Source organism: Schistocerca cancellata, chromosome 9 (genome assembly GCF_023864275.1).
Source record: "Schistocerca cancellata isolate TAMUIC-IGC-003103 chromosome 9, iqSchCanc2.1, whole genome shotgun sequence".
Classification (NCBI taxonomy): domain Eukaryota; kingdom Metazoa; phylum Arthropoda; class Insecta; order Orthoptera; family Acrididae; genus Schistocerca; species Schistocerca cancellata.
In genome coordinates, this window is record NC_064634.1 from 324,333,451 (window position 1) to 324,356,544 (window position 23,094).

A 23,094-nucleotide genomic window follows, 5' to 3' on the forward strand; every position below is an offset into this window, starting at 1 on the left:
TCCAGCACGATCTGGGAACATATTTGATTTCAAGTCTTCTTGAAACTTCCTGGTTTTCAAGGCAAAGATCCTGAGTTGGAGTCTCGGTCTGAAACACAGTTTTAATACGCCAGGAAGTTTCATATCAGCGCATACTCTGTTGCAGAGTGAAAATTTCGTTCTCAACTATTTCTGCCTGGACGCTTATTACTACGTCGTCCATACGGGAGTCTGTGCGGCGCCTGTCAAAGGACGGTATATTTTCGAACAAATTTTCGCTGTCATCGTTCCACAAAGCTAATGGTTGTCCATATTCGCAACTGCGAACACATTTCATGCACCTTGTCATTCTATTCACGCATGTGTCACTGTCACTTGTAGTGGTACTTGAATTACGTAACCATTACGGCACCTCACCTGAACCTCTCGATACCAGTAATATTCTACTGTGTTTCTGTAAAGTAGTTGACATATTTCTGAGACAACATTCAGATTTGATTTCATTAATGTAGAGGTACTTTGATATATCGATATGTCTGTATTGCAATGATATTATTCTTATGTGTACTCTTTTTTTTGTCACTATGATCTTTGACGAACTTGTAACTCTGATTTTTGGGCGCGTAAGCAGTTTGCTAGAGAGTCGGACGTTGAAAAAGTCTAGTCTTGGACGTCATGTTGGAAAGACGCGTAACGTAGTCAGCTTATAAAATGTGAACTTTAACAGTGAGGAAGATGTTTTCAGGTATGTTTTGTATGGTGAAGTGATGTTTTGTGTGTTACGCGATATTGCAACAAAAGCAATAAAAAGGAAGTGTAACTTAAATTCGGAGTGCTGATTATTCTTTTACATCACCATTGTGCTAACTTTCAAAGGTTTAATCTTCAAGAATGGTTTGTGAAACACATCTATAAAACTTTTGAATATAGCAGAATAAAACTTAGGCCTCTTTGCATCCGAGCTTGGAATCATCACCACCTAGATTTTCGACGATTGAGCCATGATTTTCCAACGAGACCAGCGTGGGAAACACGAAAAGATGAGTGCTCAGTTTATTTACTATTACATGAAATGACTTTATTAACTGTGCTCTAATGACACCTGCCACATAATAACTTTGTTGTTGCCCGAAAATGCAGTATTTAGCAGCGTGAGCAACACCACATTCATTATTAAATTTTGACCTTTGTTATGGTAGGGTTGTTAGAGAGTCTGTGATCACGCTACAGGAAACTAGAAAAAGAAGGGATGAAAAAGCGTAAGCACATTTTGCTGCTTTGGATCACGTTCATATTTCTTCGAATGGTGTTGAATGGTTCCTAGTGGTTCCAACCTGCACACGAGACCACAAATTGCTGTCCCACTGCGCTCAAAATACATCAGATCACGTTTAATGCAATCCCACAACGTCCTTAGAGAAGGATTGAAACGTCTCAGTGTGTCATTAGTGTCAAAGGTTGTCAAAAGGCCTTCCTGCTGCTCATCGCGCTGAGAACTGTCGTTTTCAACGGCAAAATGTGTGAGAATCGACACCCCGGAAAAGGGGTGGCGTCGTTGTGGTTCTTTATACCACCCCCTGAAATATTTCGCCCCGATTCCCAGCGGCACTGTGTCTGAAAGGTTTCCTCGGCCACTTATAAGGAAATTGCGTGATTCCAGTGCAGTGCGTCGCAGTTCTAATCTTCATCGCCGAGGGTGAAATGTGGGCATAAGGCGGTGTGGCAGCCTTCTGGTCGATGGCACCTCCACGGTGGCATTGGGCAGAATTTTCATGAAATTTTGTGCTATTGTGACAAAATTAAACCACTTGCACGTCACATTAATTTCTGAGCTGTGGCCTTTTTCCTCATGTGCCGAAATCTTGCTGTTTGTAGCGTCATAGAGCCTGAGGATGATGTGGGAGAGCGACACGCTGTTGCATCATTTTACAGGAAGGGTGTACCCACCTTTGAGTCAAATTTCGAAATTAAGCGTCGCAATGAATGGGAATTACGATGTTCTGTAATTCTTTTCCTCAGTTTACTTTGCGACCCGCCAGTTTTGACAACTATTGCAAATCAACCCTTACACCATGTGCATATGACTGACACGCTATTTATGCACAGATGTAATATTTACGACCACAGTGAATTGATTGTAACTGGAACGACAGCTAACAATTTAGAAAGAGCTGCTATAAGGTTCAGCATCATACATACGCAATCCTATCTGCATCTATAACTAAGTGATCAGCGCGGTGGAATGACATGCAAAGAAATGGGCCCGGGTTAGATTCCCGGTAGATATTTTCTCCGCTCAGGAACTGGGTGTTGTGTTGTCTTCCTCATCATCGTCTCATCCCCATCGACACGCAAGTCGCCGTAGCGGTGTCAAATAAAATGACTTGCACCAGGTGACTGGTCTACCCGACGGGAGGCCCTTGCCACACGACATTTCACTCATTTCGTACACAAACCTAGAGAACCCGTGCCTACTATATTCGAAGTAATTCACAACCCAATCGATAGCGGCTGGTTAACTGTGTATCATTTACACCTGATTCCACACATTTGTCTCTCCGCTGTAGAATATTAATTACAAGAATCGACACTGCGACACTGCGAAAACAAGCGAGGAAAACAAATGATCAGCGCAACAGAGCTCAGGAAATACCCTTCCAGGTTATTAACTTATTGTCTGATAGATACAAGATTTCACTGTCAGGGACACATTGTACCTTACAGCCGCCGGTCTTTCATATTCGAATCAAATATTAGCTAATAAAACTATCAAACGATTGGAAAGTGATAACAAGATTTTGATGAACAGTTGTGAAAGCGGTCCTGTATGCTGTAAACACTTCAGTCAAGGTATAATAGCGCTTGTCAATACATATCAAGAGAGAATTAGCAACGTTTATGTGTCTCATTTACTTCGTTCTTGTAATATCTGTTCCCGCGTGCGATTCCAAGAGTAGATTAAAACTATGTTCCTGTCTTATTCCATAGGCGTTTACACTGATACTAGTTGCTCTACTTGTTCCAGTGTGTGTTCTTGTGTAAAGCAAGACGTCTTCCGCAGTCGCTGTTAACATGAAGATATCACGCAAAAGATAGGAAAGAGCTAAGTACTGAAAATAAGAAAAAAACATTAGTGCAACGAATGTTCAGCTAACATTCTTCGATGTACTTTAAATTATTGTATTGTATGTATGTTAACCGGGGACCTAGAAACAACGGAGAGACTCCGTCCCCGCCGCAGCCGCAGTCGTCCACAACCCCACGACGACTACCGCAGTCCACTTCACCCCTCCGCCGCCCCACACCGAACCCAGGGTTATTGTGAGGTTCGGCCCCCGGTGCCCCCCTCCCCCCCCCAGGGAGCGTGTCACACCAGATGAATGTAACCCCTATGTTTGCGTGGTTGAGTAATGGTGGTGTACACGTACGTGGAGAACTGTTTGCAGAGCAATCGCCGACATAGTGTAACTGAGGCGGAATGAGGGGAACCGGCCAGCAATCGCCGAGGCAGATGGAAAACCGCCTAAAAACGATCCACAGACTGGCCGGCTCACCGGACCAAGACACAAGTCCACCGGGCGGATTCGTGCCGGGGACCAGGCGCTTCTTCCCGCTCCGGATACTTTGTATGAAGTCAGTTATGGGCTTGAGTGCGACGCAGGATTAATTATTAATAGTTTATATATTTTTACGCGATGTGTATTATTTACATTATAGTGACCACGTTAATCTAACAGAATATCCTCAGAATATGGGTTAACATGCACACAGTTAATATTAGATACGTATACAAAAAAGAAATTGTACGTTTACAACGTTAGATCTTACGACTATTGTCGAAACTGAATTAAAAAACTAAACTCCTCCCGAACAGGCCAGGAAGGCCCAACGGCGCCGACCGGTCGCCGTGTCATCCTCAGATCATAGACGTCGCCGGATGCCGATATGGAGGGGCATGTGGTCAACAACCCACTCTCCCGGCCGTATGTCACTTTCTGAGACCGGAGCCGCTACTTCTGAATCAAGTAGCTCGTCATTTTGCCTCACAATGACTGAGTGCACCCCGCTTGCCTATAGCGCTCGGCAGACCGGATGGTCAACCATCCAGGTGCTAACCCAGTCCGACAGCGCTTAACTTCGCTGATCTGAGGCAACCGGTGTTACCACTGCAGCAAGGCTGTTGGCGTCGAAGCTGAATACTTCCCTGTTATTTACTCTGTCGTAAATACTATGCAAGTGTTGAGAAACTCAATTATCTCATCACTGATGGCTGCGAATATTGCTGGTAGGTACACCTTGCAGTTCTTCAGAGAAACCGATATTGTGTTGAGAAAACCTTCCTTCGTGTCAGTACGTCTTGCCCTCAAGATCAGGCAAAACACCATATTTATTTTTATCTTCACGCTTTCTCAACACGCCTGAAGCCTCGCAAGTCACTGCAGTGTGATAACATATACGGAAATAGCGGCAAGGCTACGTGTGCGCAGTCACAGCCAGCCTACACCACGAGGTGTCAAGCGAGAGTGAAAACAGTGTATGGTCGTCTGCTAACCCACTACAGTCGTCTAAACACCTATTTGTCGGCATTATTTACATTTTTAACGTTATTAATTTTAATCTGATTTCTACGTATGTTACACTTATGTTGGATAAATCAGAAACGAAAATAGGTCAACTAAACAAAAAAAAAAAACACATTAAGTCCACAAGAGAATCCCACGAAATAGACGATCAGACAAACAATAGCAACGTTATTTAAGCTAGTGAAATATCTAGTAACAATGATAAAATTGTTATCGGGCCTACTTATCTACTCACGACCACCCCTCCTCAACCTCATCTCTTAGTTTATGTCCTCAAAATATGCGCTTAGACGTCCATAGTTATTAATAGTCACACATACAAAAAGATGACTATGACTCGAAAAATCAGAAAAATTGGAACCTAAACGAATTGTTAATGACAGTCGTTATTTCCGCGCTACATTCTCGAATGAAACATTGAAACGACAAAATGATAGTTGTTTCGATGTGCCTCCCACCACACACCGTTAGGTGGATTGCGGAGTATAGATGTAGATGAGGAATACCTTATATTCCTATACACCGTTTGAAACTGCATTTACATTTTAATCAGAATTCCACGTGATTGTTATGCTATTCATCGAAATTCTATCTTCAGGTTTCCGCGGCTGTCTGGAAACCAACAGAAAATTTAGTCGCATGTTCAATATGTGTCATCCACATCTGAATAGGCGTGATACAAACTGTTCACATCGAGGGATACAATAACGCATGCATCTTGATGGTTAGTAGTGGCCAGCCGGGATGACCGAGCGGTTCTAGGCGCTACAGCCTGGAACCGTGTGACCGCTACTGTCGCAGGTTCGAATCCTGCCTCGGGCATGGATGAGTGTGATGTCCTTAGGTTAGTTAGATTTAAGTAGTTCTAAGTTATAGGGGACTGATGTCCTCAGAAGTTAAGTCCCATGCTGCTCAGAGCCATTTGAACCATTTTTTTATACACAGTGACGCTCAGTGTTTCCAATATCGGTTCTTTGCGAGGGTGAGCGACCGCCTACCGTGTGGCCTTCCGTGTGTGTTTGTGTATGTGTGTGTCTCGCACACAAACAGTTCTGTTTCTAACACTCCCACACAGTGTTCTTGCTAATGTCACCTACGTGGTGTGACCTCTCAGGTCTGTGTGTTTTGACGAACTTCTCTAGCGAGGTGATTATGAATTTTATGTAACTTCTTAATTAACGATCTAACTCTGCAACGAACCTTCTTATATGCCTACAAAAACCTATACGATTTGTACATGTTGTCATTATACACAAGACTCATATTCAAGGGACACGTCTAGGTGAATACTTTTATGTTTTGCTATATTTGGAAGCACTTGGGAGCAAAATGTCAAAGTAGATCGATTACTTAAAATTTCAAATATGGTTGTGATATATCCCTGTAAACCGCACTCTGCGTATTGGGGCGCGTAATGTGAGCATGTTCAGTGGGTGAGTTATGAAAAAATGGCTCTGAGAACTATGCGACTTAACTTCTGAGGTCATCAGTCGCCTAGAACTTAGAACTAATTAAACCTAACTAACCTAAGGACATCACACACATCCATTCCCGAGGCAGGATTCGAACCTGCGACCGTAGCGGTCGCTCGGTTCCAGACTGTAGCGCCTAGAACCGCAAGGCCACTCCGGCCGGCGGTGAGTTATGAATTTAAGTGAAGGGACATAGATGTCTAGACGTGAAGATAGATAACTCACGAATGTGCGAACTGTTCATCAATAAAAAAGTCCACAATTAATTGCATTAGCATGAAATCGTTAAAGAACTGCTATTAGGAGCGATAAATTAAGGTTACTATTTAAAAATGATAAATTAAATGAGTTATAAGATGAAGACGAAACAGCCAGTAAGGAAAGATGAAATCGCGCTAGCTATAGAAATAGAAAAAGAAATTTCAAAATACTCTGTCATCCAATATATCTGAACGATTTCACATACAAGTTCCATTAGATAAACGTTAATGCTAGTTTCCACACTGATAATGCGATAAATAGTATCAACAGCCATAAAACGCAGGAAGTGTCGTCCTTAAATCAGTCAGGCATATATAAATTAATTGCAGAGATTGTGAGAAGTTTTACATTGGCCAAAAGGGGAGAAATTTTAATTCCCATTTTAACGATCATGTAAGACAGCGTGAGATGAAACAGTCACTCCAGATGAAATACAAATAAAACATTAAAACCTTTTACAATTTTTATTAATGGAGTAAATATACTTGTAAATTAGGATTTCTTGACAGCTTTAGTGACAGACGAATTTTTTTCGCTGACGCAGAACAATTTTAACAAAACGAGCGTATATTTTATGCAACAGTTACGAATGTAATTGTTTGTCAGTGACGTTATTGCAAATCAGGTTTAGCAATTTAAATGATTTGCAGAACATTTGAGGAAACGTAGTCATATTTTAAGTTCCACATGGACATGAGGGACTGCTTTGTACTTTCGCGACCTATGACTGCGCCAAAAACCGACATTATGCTGTAAACTCAGCATCTATGTTTAATTCGTAATTCACTGTAAATGAACGTTAAAGAATTTATAGCGATAGGTTGATGTCCTCCTGCATTCAATTAATAAAACGTCAGGATCCTTGTATCGATGCTGCAGAAACGCAGTCGTGGTTTTATCAGCAATTGGTCTTATGTGCCTCGTGAGGGAAACGAACTCTGCAGACAGGTGTTGTGATGCAGTCTGACCACAAACACATCGTCAATGGGAAAGTCTTCTCTCTGCGCCCTGTTATCTCATTCATTCGGCGTCTCGGCGTTGGGAAGACCACGGGTCAGTTTAAAGTGTTGTTGAATCCTCTACGAAACCCCTATCCTTCTATGTTTACGCCTGTGAGGTATTGCAGTTTTTCTTAGACCCAGCACACTGTTATAAGCGATATGTTACGTCACACCTCTCCAAGTAGGACTTTATGTCATTTTGCTAATTTTAAGGTAATGCGTGTGTTTTGAATTTTCAGAGGTTCAACAGAGAGGTTATAAGCTCCCTGACCTAGTGTAATAAATTACTTTTTAATTCTACTAGTACTTTATTACGTATCGGACTACCTGCCCAAATATACACGTGTGAGTAAGTAAACTCTCTTTAGTTTTTGTTCTGTCGAGTAAACAAGTAATGATCTTTTTATATAACCATGATTCATCTGATATATATTTAAGACACTTTAAAATGGCGACACAAACGACTCTGTGAAGCAGAGTTAACCTGCATTGTAATTAAATCATCACAATGGAGCAAACTTTACTCAAATTCTCTGTTAGGATACCTAGTTTACTATACATTTCAAGACATTCGCGGCCTCAAATTTTTTTACTTGTCGTTGCCACAACGAATGCTAGATTAAAGAAACATATCGCAGGAATCGTGCAACACAAAATACGTACAATATTACATAAAACTTGGCCGCTGACTGGGTCATTCACTTAATACTTCTGCTACCTTTCAGAATTCCAAGCCCAGCCATGTGCACGATCGGGCAATTCTGCAGGGTGCGGAAGTATCTTGAAGTAGTGTTGTCTTCCGCTCGAGAAGTTACAGTGTGCTACCTGTTAGTGGTCTGCTGTGTAAATGTCGCACAGTGTAAACACAAAGTCGCGAGTTCGAGTCCTCTTTTCCCCTAAGCCACTTTTCGGCTATCTGCTCAGAGATAATATGCATCACATTTTTACTCACTAGCTATAACAAAACCTTCCAGACAAATTTCCGCACGCAGCTCGTGGTTGCGTCAGTATCAGAACGCTTTACTCCCTAGAGTTTCCTCGCACTGCAACTGCAATTCTTCCAGCCTACACAGAGTGCCTTTATTGGAGCCGTTGTCCAGTATAATATTCTTTCTTATTGATTTTCCGTGCCTTATATAAGACGTGTCAGTTGCTATGACACATTGATAATCTGCACAACAGTGCTGGGGGCTCCGATCTGATGCTGATTTTTATTCTTTTTTTTTGACATAAACTTTTAAGGGACAGTTTCCGTTTCATTTTTATTATTACTTTCTTTTGCAAGTTAATCTGCACCTGAACTGAACTTTGAGGTCGTATACTGCTCTGGGTTTGACAGATCAGGGGACTGCGCAGGCCAATCGAGGAGCCTCATGACATCTGAGCTGTGGACTGCTGAACTGGTTCTTGTATTATCCTGTTGGACTATGCCATTTGCTACCTTGGTCATGAAGGATATGACAACAGCGATAATCATCATTCTTGTCACATACTGCAGAGAATTCATTTTCTTTTCAACATTTTCGAATTCAGTCTCATCATTTTTGGCAGTGATGTGGTGAGCAACGTAATTCTGTGGTATCAGAATACATTCTCAATTTTTGAGTACAAATCAGTTATGTGCAAAGAGATATACATTAAATTTTTCATTCTCTTGACAAATGTCAGATGTCATACTTGGAACTTTTTCAGTTTCTGCTCATGATATGTACTCGGCAAGCCACTATACAGCTCATGGCGGAGGGTACATCGAACCAATATTATCGATTTTTTTTTCCTATTCCATTCGCGTATTGAGGAAGGAAAAAATCATTACCTGTAGGTCTCTGCCCTGATCTCTTTTACTTTTTCTCATGATATGAGATATACGTTAGTGGCAGCATAATGGGCTCACAGTCTCCTTCGAACAATGCTTATGTAAATATACCCGGCAGGATTTCGCGAGGAATATGTGGGTGGTCGCGTGTGTTGCCACGGTTGATTGGACTATGATGCAGAAGTTCAGCTGCGAAACCTTTACACATTATCCATAGATTTCCGATCTGTCCCCATGTGATTTCCATGATTTTCGAGCCCTCAAGAAAGATGTACGTGGCCCTCCATCTGCTTAGGACTAAGAGGTGGGCGCCTGGGCACAGCCATGGTTCTTTAGGCAACAGCAAACACAACCGTGAAGGCATTGACTCTTGTTTCACTGTGGCAAAAATATATTAATACTTATGTCGATTACTTTTGAAGTAATAAAAAGTTTACTTACTTTTTTTCCATCTGTCTAGTTTTCACGTGTCTGTCCCTAATGAAAATGATGCTGTTGATTGTAACAAACAGTCTTAAACGCTGACACTGTTATGTAAGTCAATGAATATTGACACCGAGATCGTTCTTTTGTTTTCGCCAAGGAGTTCTGTAGAGGAATGAGGTAGCCAGAAACATTTGCGCCGTATACATCACCCTCCACGTTCAGAAAGAAATTCGGGGTTTGATAAAGATCGTTTAAACGCATTAATCCACGCTGATCCACGTCATTATACTCGAGAACTGCGAAATGTGATGAACTATCACCCCATCATCGTGCGACATTTGCGTGCTGTGGGGAAGGTTCAAAAATCGGGTGCTCTAAGCCAAAATCACAAAAATCAGTGGGTGGCCCTATGTACTTTTCTACCTGCTCGACATCAATAGGCTCGTGAACAACACCGACCGTTTCTATCCCGTATCGTTACTAGTGACGAGAAATGGTGTCTGTACGCTATCATAAGCAAAAGAAATCAGTGGCTGAGTCCAAACAAACCAGCAACTTCTCGTACAAAGATCTGAGCTCATCGACAAAAGAAAATGTTATACTTCTGGTGGGACAGCGACGGTGTTGTGGACTACGAATTGCTTCCGCAAGGTGTAACCACCACTGCTGACATATATTGTCAAGAGCTGATACATACTGCACACGCATTCCAAGAACAACGATCAGAACTTCGTGAAGTGATGCTACTCTACGATAAAACCCATGATGGGTTTTATCGTGGAATAGCCACGAGCCAATCTTGGCTCGATGAGTTCTTCGCCTCAAACCCATGTGATTTCTACAACTACGCAATTCAACAGTTGCCTCAGCTGTGGCAAACTGTTGTAAATAGTGAAGGAGAATATACTATTGATGACTAACGTCTCTTTTATGTGCATCTGTTGTGTTTATTAAACTTATGGGAAAAACGCTACGAACTTATGCATCAACCTACTATATCGTCTACGCCAGCCACAATTTCTTCATTAGTTGCCGCATAGATTTTCCGTCACACCTTCGGGTCAAAACATCCCATTAACCCTTCACAATGTAGTGTCATTCACCATGTTTGTAAACCACACGTTAGTTCCGGAGGTAGCAAAACGTTTGTACAGTTGACACGTTGTTCTCCTGGACAGATTTGTGGATTAAGTTGAGCGGCCAGCCCATAACAGTATTCATAACTAAGTGAATGCGTCACTTCATTTAACACTAATTCTTGTGTGTTCATTATTGTGTCTGCTGTAAAACGTCGTATACTGCTTTTGCTGGAAGTTAACCAGTCCATTTCATCTTATCTCTTGCAGGACTATAATGTCCACATTGCAGGTTGTCACCGTTTAGATCATGCTTCCTAGGACTCAGTTCCATGTAATAATGTCGTGTTACTAGGCCCTCCCGTCGGGTAGAGCATTCGCCGGGTGCAAGTCTTTCGATTTGACGCCACTTCGGTGACTTGCGAGTCGATGGCGATGACAGTTCCATGTAATACCTGTACATGCCATGTTTCAGTTCTGATGTTCCTTATTAGTACACCGTGTCTTTGCCGTAGGGTTCGTCTGAATATATTTCCTTGATCTTTACTAATAAAACTTTTTCTGTATATGGGTTATCAGCACATAGTCCAACCCTTAGTCTTTTGCGACGCGTACGCAGCCCTTGTTGCGTGAATTAATTGGGTGACATTTGATCAACTTCGGTACTAGGTGTAAGTCCACAATGGTTGACATAATCTGTCATTTACATTCAAATAACACGTCTACTATATCTGGGTGGTTTGACACTCTTTATTTTCACTTCTCATTTTCTCACTTTCGTTTATTTACACACAAACTATTCATCTAGGAGCAAACCTATATCAATATAAAGTTCCACTTTGAACACTCTTCTTGACAAAAGGAAATGAAGTATCCAGAGGGAGAGATGGAAATGAAATGAAACTTTCTGGGTTCAGAAGACATGTGATGTTTCACTCATTACCATATCGAGTCTTATTGACAAAGAACGTGACAGTATGACCCCATTTATCAGTGGGACATTGTCTAAACCGCTCTGATCTGGATTCATGCACTTATTCTCTTGGTAAGGGTGTCACAAAGCTGTTCTATCCTCTCCTCAGACAAGTAGGCTGACAACTGTTGTAACTGGTACTTGATGTTCTGCATATCGGCGCGGACGCTTCGTTGACGTCTGGGCTGGTCCCACACTTCTTCTGTCACGGAAGATCTGCGATCTCGCTGTCGCCGGAAGTACCTCTTTATCGCGCAGACAGATCATAGACAAACGCCCTATGTGCCGACGACCATTGTTATAAGATAAAGAACAACCGCCTTTAGTCACAGTAGTGATTTTGCTTCAATACACGATGAATTCGAGCTCTGGGCGCTCATCTTCAGGAGCTTTGACAATCTACATCGACTATTTTTCCAATTTAGGTTAATGCTGGTCCTGGAGAGATTACAATATGATATTACAAAGCGGGCATATTGTAGAAATAAATTTGCAAAATCAATAGAAATCCAAAGCTGTTCTATCCTCTCCTCAGCCAGTGGTGGACATGGTTTTTGAAACACAGTATGAGTAAACGTGTTTATGTACATACATACACTTTTACTTCTACGGCACATATTGTAAACACAAGTCAAAGAGTTTCAACCACTTCGCATATTCACAACTATTTCTTATGTAAATGATATTGGTTCAAATGGCTCTGAGCACTATGGGACTTATCATCTGAGGTCATCACTCCCCTAGAACTTAGAACTACTTATACCTAACCTAAGGACATCACACACATCCACGCCCGAGGCCGGATTCGAATCTGCGACCGTAGCAGTCTCGTGGTTCCAGACTGAAGCAGCCTAGAACCGCTCGGTCACCGTGGCCGGCCTAAATGATATTCTGTATAACTAATAATATAAAGTCTTTGTATCTCCTTTGAAATAATAATACCTGAGCATGTGTAGAAATGAAGTGTCTTTATGTTTGAAAAAATGGTTCAAATGGCTCTGAGCACTATGGGACTTAACAACTGTGGTCATCAGCCCCTAGAACTTAGAACTACTTAAACCTAACTAACCTAAGGACATCACACACATCCATGCCCGAGGCAGGATTCGAACCTGCGACCGTAGCGGTCACGCGGTTCCAGACTGAAGCACCTAGAACCGCACGGCCACACCGGCCGGCTTATGTTTGAAACATAAATATGAGTATACAAAGGTGCCTCTTGAATGAAGTGATGTGTATGAGAACGATGGAGAAAAGAATGTCTGCAGGTGATAAAGTGATGGAAAAGCTTTTCTTGGATTATGTGGTGAATGTACACTGTTTATCTTTTCGACTATTTCGCACATATTTTCCGCGTTTGTCTTACGAAGGCCATAACCTAACACCAAACGTTTTCATGACAGGAATAGGCATTTCGCCTCATTCCATGGAAAGATATAGCATGTATTAAGACAAGTTGTAGCTGATGATGGGCCCACAGGGCTGTAAATGCATCGTGTACTTCATAAAACACGAAACGTTGTTACTGAAGGCGCTTGTTAATTCATACTTCCAATGTATTGAATACAGTCAAACTTGAAGCAGCGAAATATGGATGAAATTAAATAAATTACAACAATTTCTGCCATCGTATGTCTAGTGCCTCGTATTAAAAGGTCTAGTTATATGAAAACTTGGCAATCAATTTTATTTTCTGACATTTACCTAAACATTGTAACTTGGCCATTTGACATAAACAAACATAACCTCTGTTGTTTCTGCACATTTGAAAACTGAAGAGTCGTTATTTTGTGTTAAACAACATATTTAAAGTTTTTTAGTTTCATTACTTTCACGTAACAACGTCAGCAGATGTATAACTTTGGTCAAAATAACCAAACTCACTTTAGATTACCACTGCATTAATATTACCTAAATGTGAAGACGTAAGTCTGTAATTACGTACAACACGTTATCATACGTTCATAAGCTCAAGAGTGTCTCCTTTTGAACTGACGTCATGAGCAATTTCAAATATTTTTGGCATTTTGTGAGTGTGAGAAATACATGTGTGTTCGTTTTGATGTGTATTATCAATCTTGTGACTTTGTTAAGGTTGACAGCAGTGTATAATTTTGTATTTACTTGGAAGGAGGTGTACTTAAAAACAGAAACGAAAATGAACGAACTGTAACGGTATAAATGATTTATTTATCAAAGACGTTAGAATTTCTATACCCAGACATACACAAGTAATGTCATAACCCTAGACAACGAAATATGTAAAGAATTAGAGAAGAACATTATTTTATAATTTATTTCGACTACTTTGTACGAGTCTTTAGGCTTCTTACAATAAAAAGTAGGAAAATGCTGAGATCCAGTCGTATCCTGCAGAGAACCATTATTATGCCGCCAGAAAATAAATGACGATTCCAATAATTATATTTTATTTGTAATTAAAGAAAAGTTATAGAATGGGAGCAGTTCGAGCCCGTTACCAACCTCGACTGTCCTGAGTTTAGCCTCATTACGAAGATGAAAGAACATCGCACTGCTGTTCGCTTTGCAGATGATGGACATCTTAAGTCACGAATTAAGTAAGATGTCGACAGCTTGGTATCAGAAACGACGCACTTAGCTCGACAACCATGGGTGGGAGGGGGAGAGCAATTCCTGGCTTAAGTAAATTAGGAAAATGTCGGAACACGTAAACCTGGATGGAATGAACAGGATTTGCACCCGCATCAGACCTTCGTGTGCCGTGTGCTGTGAGAATCAGTGGAGCGGGTTGGGGGGAGAGGGAAGGGAACCATGCACCTCAACTGCGTCGGTGACTGTTCCATATTGTATAGTAATGTGTGCGGGAAGCAATTACCACTTACGTACTGATACGCGCTGAAATGATTACCGTTATCTTTTTCACCTTGTAACCATACCAGTTATTGCGTCGCAGGGTTGCGACGCTCCAGTACACGAAATGCGGCTGTTGGCAATGCGAACGAGGCAAGCATTGCGCTGGGTCACATTTATGGAGTAGGCCTCTGAGTTTTGATTTGTTCAGCCGACTAATCATTGTTGTATTACTGGAACTAACGTTTAGTATGACCAAAGTACTCGATACTTTTTCAATTCTTTCTTTCCCTATTATGTAACATACATGTACATTCTAACTCTGATTTGATAAGCAGCATTAACTGACAGATAAAGTGCGGTTACAAAAATATTGGATTGAAAACTGATGAAGAGCTGAAATCTTAAGTGGTCACATCGGCTATTACGTAAAATGATATTTGACGGAATAGACGAGAAAGGAAGTACCTTGAAAACGACAATAGGAGAGATCTGTCGCTTATTTTGTTAAATTACACTTTTCTGTGTTATATCATATTCCGATTCTGGCGAACTCTGGAATTGATGGTTTTTACGAGCGAGTAATCTTTGCTTAGTTTGTACCGATATTTGTTGGAACTCTCTGCAACTCTTTTGAGTGCGTAATCTTCGGTATATCGAATCATAAAGCAACTTTCATTTATATGAAAGTTGAAACTATGTGATTACGAAAACATGAATGAGAATACATACCATGCTTTTCTTTGAGTGGGATGATTACGTATAAGTTAGCGCATTCTGGAGAGCCTAATTTCACCTACTGTTTTACCAAGTTCATGACTATTTTTTATGCTAAAGGACGGTTGCAAAACCGGCCTCGGTGGCCTAGCGGTTCTAGGCGCTGCAGTCTGGAACCGCGCGATTGCTACGGTCGCAGGTTCGAATCCTGCCTCGGGCATGAATGTGTGTGATGTCCTTAGGTTAGTTAGGTTTAAGTAGTTCTAAGTTCTAGGTGACTGATGACCTCAGATGTTAAGCCCCGTAGTGCTCAGGGCCATTTGAACCATTTGACTTTTGCGAAGTGTAAATTTCTTTCAATTTTTCATTCATCACATGTATTTAACTCATGGTTACGACAAGTAATGTTGTTAACAATAAGTAAGATGGATTTCTCTTCTGTGTGTATTTTAATTTGAGGTCTTAGCTGTCGGATATTGAAAGTCATCATTTTAAAAGGCTCCTTGTTGCTTTCTATAAATAATACGGTAGCAATAAGTATTTTTCTTTGTTCTGTTACGAAAAACTTGAGTAGGATATTTTTAACCTAGATAACGATATCTGACCAGGGAGTCTACGACGTTCGAATGACGGATTTACTTCAAACTCTGGACACTTCTAGTAGTCCATTAGCACACCATACTGTGCGAGTAGTAAGGCGTACGCAATTTGGAGAAAATCGGAAGAGAAGTTTTACACGCGGAATATGTTCCGGTGTGCTGCTGCTATCAGCGTGTGATGGTGTCGGTCAATTGGCGAGTCTGCCTTCGACGGTGGTGAGATGAGCGCACGTTGTTTGCGTCTCGCCTGCTGTGTGTTTGCAAGCGAGAGTATGTTTGTTTGCTTCCGCGCAGCGGCTTGTCTTCGTGTCCGAACTCATAGACCATCGTGGCGTATTCCTATTGCCAAGCCACGATCAAATTAACTTTTCAATCGCATAATGAATGAACAGAATCGTGTGATTGAATTTTCTCATTTTAAGGCCTGAGGATGACAGCATAGAACGTTGAAACGAGTTGTCTTGAATAAAGAAATATTTTATTCGATCTTGGCTGTTGAATGGTGTGCTGTCACCGCCAGACACCACACTTGCTAGGTGGTAGCTTTAAATCGGCCGCGGTCCATTAGTACAAGTCGGACCCGCGTGTCGCCACTGTCAGTAATTGCAGACCGAGCGCCACCACACGGCAGGTCTAGAGAGACGTACTAGGACTCGCCCCAGTTGTACGACGACTTGCTAGCGACTACACTGACGATGCCTTTCTCTCATTTGCCGAGAGACAGTTAGAATAGCCTTCAGCTAAGTCCATAGCTACGACCTAGCAAGGCGCCATTAACCATTTCTAGAGAGAGAGTCTCACTTGTATCATCAAGAATGCTGTATACAAATGATGGATTAAAGTTAAGTATTCCAGCAGCTACGTACTGTTCTTTATAGCATTCACTCCGTATCCTGTTTCAGACCTCACGCCAACCGCTTGAGTTAAACGCGTGTATTTCGGCCTTCTCTAGTTATATAGCAATTGGTTTTTAAAAAATCGTATGAAATAGAACGGTTTATTTGGGACGAAATGGTTTTTTCTCCTCAAAATTTTCTATCCTTATTGCTACTGCGTACATGTAGCTGGTGAATGAAGAACTGTACCCCGACGTTGTGTGGCGCCGCGATACCGATGTTATGATGATGTTAATGATGATGATTTGGGTTGAGGGAGCGCTCGACATCATGGTCATCAGCACCTTGATGAAAATTCAACATGAAATCTTATCGGTGGGGACGAAGGCTGTTCCCACATGCGGAGCAATTTATAACGTACTATAGTCTGCCGCTCTTCCCCATCAGGTCTGACAGTTCACAAAATGTAACCACTGTTGTAACGCTGGTATCTGTATCTGCGAGGACGGTGGGCAGCGAGACCCAGGGCTGCCCTAATATCAGTATACAGGACACACGTAACCACAATATGCTGAACTGAAAGCAGCACGCCACAAACATCACACAATGGCGGATCCTCCCGCCGGAGGAGGAAGCCAAGTGTGAGAGGGCTATGCCCGATGCGCAGTCTGGTATGCAAAACCTCCTTCCAGCGGCAAGGCTGACATGATGATCGGCAAGCCTTTGTGGTCGATTTGAGCGACCGCAGTTTGTTGTCTGACACCTGCAGTCACTCAGTCTCCCACTGACGCATGATAAATCTGTCAGAAAATGAGACAATGGCGCGCAACGGGATGGGATATTGATGGACAGCACCATCCCAACATGCTTCCTTGGCAGCTTTATAAGCCATGTTGTTACCCTGTGTCCCAACGTGGCCAGGTACCCAGCAAAAGATCACCTCCTTGCCACGGTGTTGGAGCCGCTGTAAGCAGTCATGGATGAGCTGAATCAGCAGGTCTACTGGATACATTTGGTGAAGTGCTTGCAGTGCACTAAGAGAGTCGGAACAGACGAGATAACTCGTACGGTAATGTCTGTGAACCCACTCTAGTGCCATCAGAATGCCATATAACTCCGCATCATAATTCGTAAATTGTTCTGGAAGACGCACTTTAAAAACTCTATCAGGGAAAACCACAGAAAACCCGAGAGCATTCACCTGCTGGGAACCATCTCTATAAATAATGATAAAACTATGGTACATACTTAAAACCGACGAAAACAAAGTTGTAAAAACCACATCTGGAGTACAACTTTTCGTGTACTGTGTCAAACTTAAAATCACTTTGGGCCTCTGAAGACACCAAGGCGGCAGTGCGTTCCATCCCTGGGTGTGTATTTTCATGCCCGAGAGATCCAGATCCTTGAGACAGTCTGTGGCACGTATACGAAATAGCTGCGTCGCTTGGGGCCGAATCTTTCGAAGATGGATTGGATTACTGAACTAAATGCCAATGACTGAGGTGACGCTGGGATTTTCAGCGCCTGTCGAGCCAAAAGGCTACGTCGCCGGATCAAGAGGGGTGGTTCACCAGACTCTGCACACAGACTCTGAACAGGGCTGGTCCGAAAGGTTCCAGTCGATATCCGAATGCCCTCATAGTGGACAGCATGTAACATCCGGAGGTAGGAAGGACGGGCTGATCCGTATACCACGCTGCCATAGTCTTAGCGTGATCGAACAAATGCCCTATAAAACTGCAGGAGCTGGGACCTGTCAGCCCCCCCCCCCCCCCCAATGTTTTCCGCCGTATAAAAACTGAACTGAGGAAACAGGTGCCTTCTTACTTGGTTATTGCTGGCTGCATTGCTGTCATCATGTGCGATGGACAGCCGCGCACTTGTTCCGTTTGTGACGAGGAACGCTATGTCCGTTCCGAATTTAGAGTCGTACACACGCCGATCAGTCGGCATCGGCGTTGACTCTTCTCGAAGACGTGATGGACGTTTTGCATATCGCTCCGGTCCTATACTCCTGCCGGGGGCAGTGCCAACGGTCGATGGCCATAACCAAACTCAGTCCGTCTGTTCCGAACCCGTAGTTGTTGATTGTGGAACTTTTCTGCTGTCTGGTGGATGTCGGACGACAGCCGCCCGCTATCGAAAGGAAACAACATGTTAGAAAGCAAACGGTGACCGGGGAAGCAGAAGAGATGTCGCCGTATCCCTTCAGACCTGTCGGATATGTACACGGAATAACGACTCTCCTTCAGATCGTGCGCCGTTTTCTGACGCCCTGGCATCGGACGATGCGGTCTCCTCCCTACTCCACTCCGTCTCCAGTCAGCATCCACCTACGGACACCGACCTTCCCCATCTGCGTCTGATAAAGTCGCCCCTCTTTCTGTGTCTGATCCAACCTATGGATGCACCTCTGACAGGGTACCACTGAACTGGCCCAGAGAGACGTCTGTCTCCTTGGTGGACGACGTAGATGCAGGTGATGAACGTTGTAGAGGTGTACAGGGCGATGGTAGCCCCTTGGTAGGGTCGACTCCTTCATTGTCACAGTGAAATGTTCTTCCACGGGGACCTAACGATGAGCACCCCGTCTTTCCTCCATGTTTGCATCATGGCGATGGCAGCTTTTCAAACATCACATAGCCATCGACAATGTCAACACCATTTGCGCATACTATAAACTGGCATTACTCCATGAAATGCTGTATGCTGCATACGTTGACGTTGTCCTTCACAAGGTCCATACTGCAACCTCTTGTGCTCCCCATGGCTTTACGGCTCAGGTCTCTCATGCTTCCGTTACCAGTAAAATAGGGTGGCGATCCTCTTACATGACGGTATCCTAGCTGATACAGTTGCCTATCTCTCTGATGCCAGAGGTTTGGCAATCACATTTAGTGACAACGGGATCAGGATGAGGTGAATCGTATGTCCCTTCAGCCAGTTCGCGGCATTACTTCCTCTGTTCGGGGCCGGCCGGTGTGGCCGTGCGGTTCTAGGCGCTTCAGTCTGGAACCGCGTGACCGCTACGGTCGCAGGTTCGAATCCTGCCTCGGGCATGGATGTGTGTGATGTCCTTAGGTTAGTTAGGTTTAAGTAGTTCTAAGTTCTAGGGGACTGATGACCACAGATGTTAAGTCCCATAGTGCTCAGAGCCATTTGAACCTCTGTTCGGGTATGCAATTCCATCAGAATGCAAAAAGTCTGCTGATGTGATACTATTTGGTGCTGTCCTGGATATACAAACTAACGTCTGCCTAATCATTTGCCAGATGTCGTTTTCTTCTCCACACTTTAATCTGTGATCTTCCGTGTCCATGAACCTATAAGAAGCACACAGTGGGGACTCTATTAAGTGGATGGCTCAAAGTTTGGAATTGGTAGGCAGTTTTCTATTCACTGCCTTGTAACACTTTGTTTTCACATCCGAAGGTAAGTTCAGGTAGCTAATGTTTTTGCAAATATCCTTCCAGTCATAATGGGGGTAGTTCTGCTCTATCGTATTTCTATTAATAGCTTCTATTAATTTGTGATATATATCTTGCATATTTGTCATACTTTTAGCGGAGAGTTTCATTTGGAGATAGCTAAATTCTATTACAGCACTCCGTCTTCAGGCCACAAGAGGCCCACCGGGACCATCCGACCGCCGTGTCATCGTCAGGTGAGGATGCGGATAGGAGGGGCGTGTGGTCAGCACACCGCTCTCCCAGTCGTTATGATGGTTTTCTTTGACCGGAGCCGCTACTATTCGGTCGAGTAACTCCTCAATTGGCATCACGAGGCTGAGTGCAGCCCGAAAAATGGCAACAGCGCATGGTGGCTGGATGGTCACCCATGCTAGTGTCGACCACGCCCAACAGCGCTTAACTAAGGTGATCTCACGGGAACTGATGTATCCACTGCGGCAAGGCCGTTGCCCACATTCTATAGCAATTTGCTTAAAAATATAAAATCCGTTTGGTATATGCTGCACATCTATGGGTGGGTTCAAATTAACAGGAGTGATCTCATTCAGTAAATGGACAATTAAACAACTAGCCGACTTTGTCCACAACTTGAATGAGTTACACTCATATAAGGCTAGCTGTTTAAAACTGACGTCAGTGAGATTCAGTTCTCCATTTTCTGGCGGGAGAGAGAGAGACTGTTAAATTTTACTTTGGATATATTGCCACAGCTTATATAGTGTCCTAAGGCCGACATTATTCTCATGGCTGTATCCGTAAGTATTGGTAACAAGTGGACCACGTAATTCAGTTTGGATATTGTGTGTGTATTTCAGGTCCTACTCTCTGAATTTCGTCCAGAGTTCTTATGCTGTGTGATTGGACTGCAGCGTGTGTGCTCGATAATCGATTATGAACGTCTGCATGTGGGAGACCACTTCTGTTTCTCCGGTGTTCTGCGTCGGAAGTCCTCGACCTGCTTTCATTATACTTGATTCTGTCTCGTACAGTTTTGCACCCGATGCCGGTTCGTACCTGCGTATAGTCTGTAGTCTGATTTCTATGTCATTTTCCTTTGTTGCCACAAGACCTACATTGTCGTTATATGCCTTGCAGACAATATTTTGGCCATACTTGTGTAGTACTCGAAGCTTTTGCTGCAGAGTGGCGATCAGAGGTTCAATAGCCAAGCCAAACGAGACCATCGACACTGGGCAGCCCCGCGGCACTGAAATCAAAACTCCTCGATAACTGAGAGTTCATCATAATTTTTGATGACCCGTTCTTTAGTATTCTATGCATCACGTTGATAAACCATAATTGGAAGCCCATTGCGCTCATTGCCTGTAAAAGGTGCAGAGCAGTGTCAAAGCTTTTTCAAAATCTAGTGACATTATAGCACACCTAACTTTAAGAACGTCTGCTGTAGCTATAATGTCTCTATAATGACACAGGGTGTGTATGATCTATCGTTGAAAGGCTCCAGTGATTTCATGTATGATCCTCTTGAGCCCTTATCCAAGGACGCGGGCCATTATTTTGTAATCCTTGTTAAGCAATGTGATGGGTCGTAGGTTTCCGAGAGACACACATTCTAGATTTTTCGGACTGAAAACAACCGTTGCTTCCAAGAAATCTTTTGAGATCTCGAAGACAGGAGTCGTAAGTTCGTTACATATTTGTAATTATTCCGGTGTCAGTTGCGCCTTGAAGTCCTGGTAAAATTCTGCAGATATGTCATCTGGACCAGACAATTCGTTTTCCTGACTAAGTTCTGTAGCAGGATTTGTATCTTCTTCGTCGATCTCCTACATAAGACTGTGACATGCTGTAATACTAAGTTTGCTTGAATATTTCGTAACAGTTTCGCCCGTACTTTGCTATCAACGACACTGCGGGATATAAAGTTTGCATTCCTTCCTTATTTTCCTCTTGGATGATCAAAACAACCCCCTACACTCATTTTAACTTCTGTTAAAATTTCCACAGCCCCCTCTCGTCTCGCGTGCAACATAAAAACTTATATTTCTTCGCGGAGAAGAGCGTCCTTCCTTCTCGGCCAAAATTTGTGTCCTAATTGTTTGCACTTCAGAACCAATATTTTTTATTTTTCGGATGTGGGCACAATTTCCGAATGCTGATGCATCTAGTTTCTGGAGATCTCTCAGACACTGGTAATAAACTTCAACCGTGTCCTTATACAAAAAAACTATTTTTGCGTGAATATTCCATTAACATTTTTCCTATTTTTCGGTTTGGCATATTGAGGCCACCATGTCAAAGCAGAGTTACAAGAAGTAAACATTCTCTCACATTTCTCCCACGTGTTGCTAGAACGATCGACGCAAGCGGCATCTTGCAGGTGCGCCACTTCTAATTTCCAATATCCTCCTGTTCGGTCAGACTGCTAGGACTTCTAGAGGGGAGTGAGTACATAATATTTAGAACAGGAACAAATGTCCAGGAAAGTACCGTTTCCATTCTACGACGGTTTCAGTTCACATGTGTAAAGCGCCCACCTCTGCTTGAGGTGCTGAATTAGGCGTGACACAATACAGTTATTAGCTGACAATTCGGAAGGAATCGTAACGAAACATCCATGTATTACTTAAGCACATATGTTTGCATTAGCAGTTAAACATTTAAATATTTACAGTATTACAAAACCAAAAAGAACCCAGCATACTGTACATACAGAATGGAATGCTTAAATGTTAACACAAACAAATGTGCTCAAGTAATAACGGATGCTTCGTTATGTGCTCTTTCGAATTGTTAGCTAATAGTTGTGCTGCATCACACCTAATTCAATTCCCCAACCAGAAGTGGACGAGTTAAACACCTAAATTGAAGCCGTCGTAGAACGGAAACAGTACGTCTGCGAACGTGGCTTCCTAGTCAAAATATCATGTACTCATTCCAGTCTACAAATCATAGGAGTTTTTAACGAGAATTCCCGAACACCCAATATAAGCAACATGGTCGGAAAAGCTTGTACATCTCACTTCGGTCTGCAGTATTCTGTTCTTCGAGTAGCTAAAGACGTAGATTCTGTCTAAACGCTTCGCTGA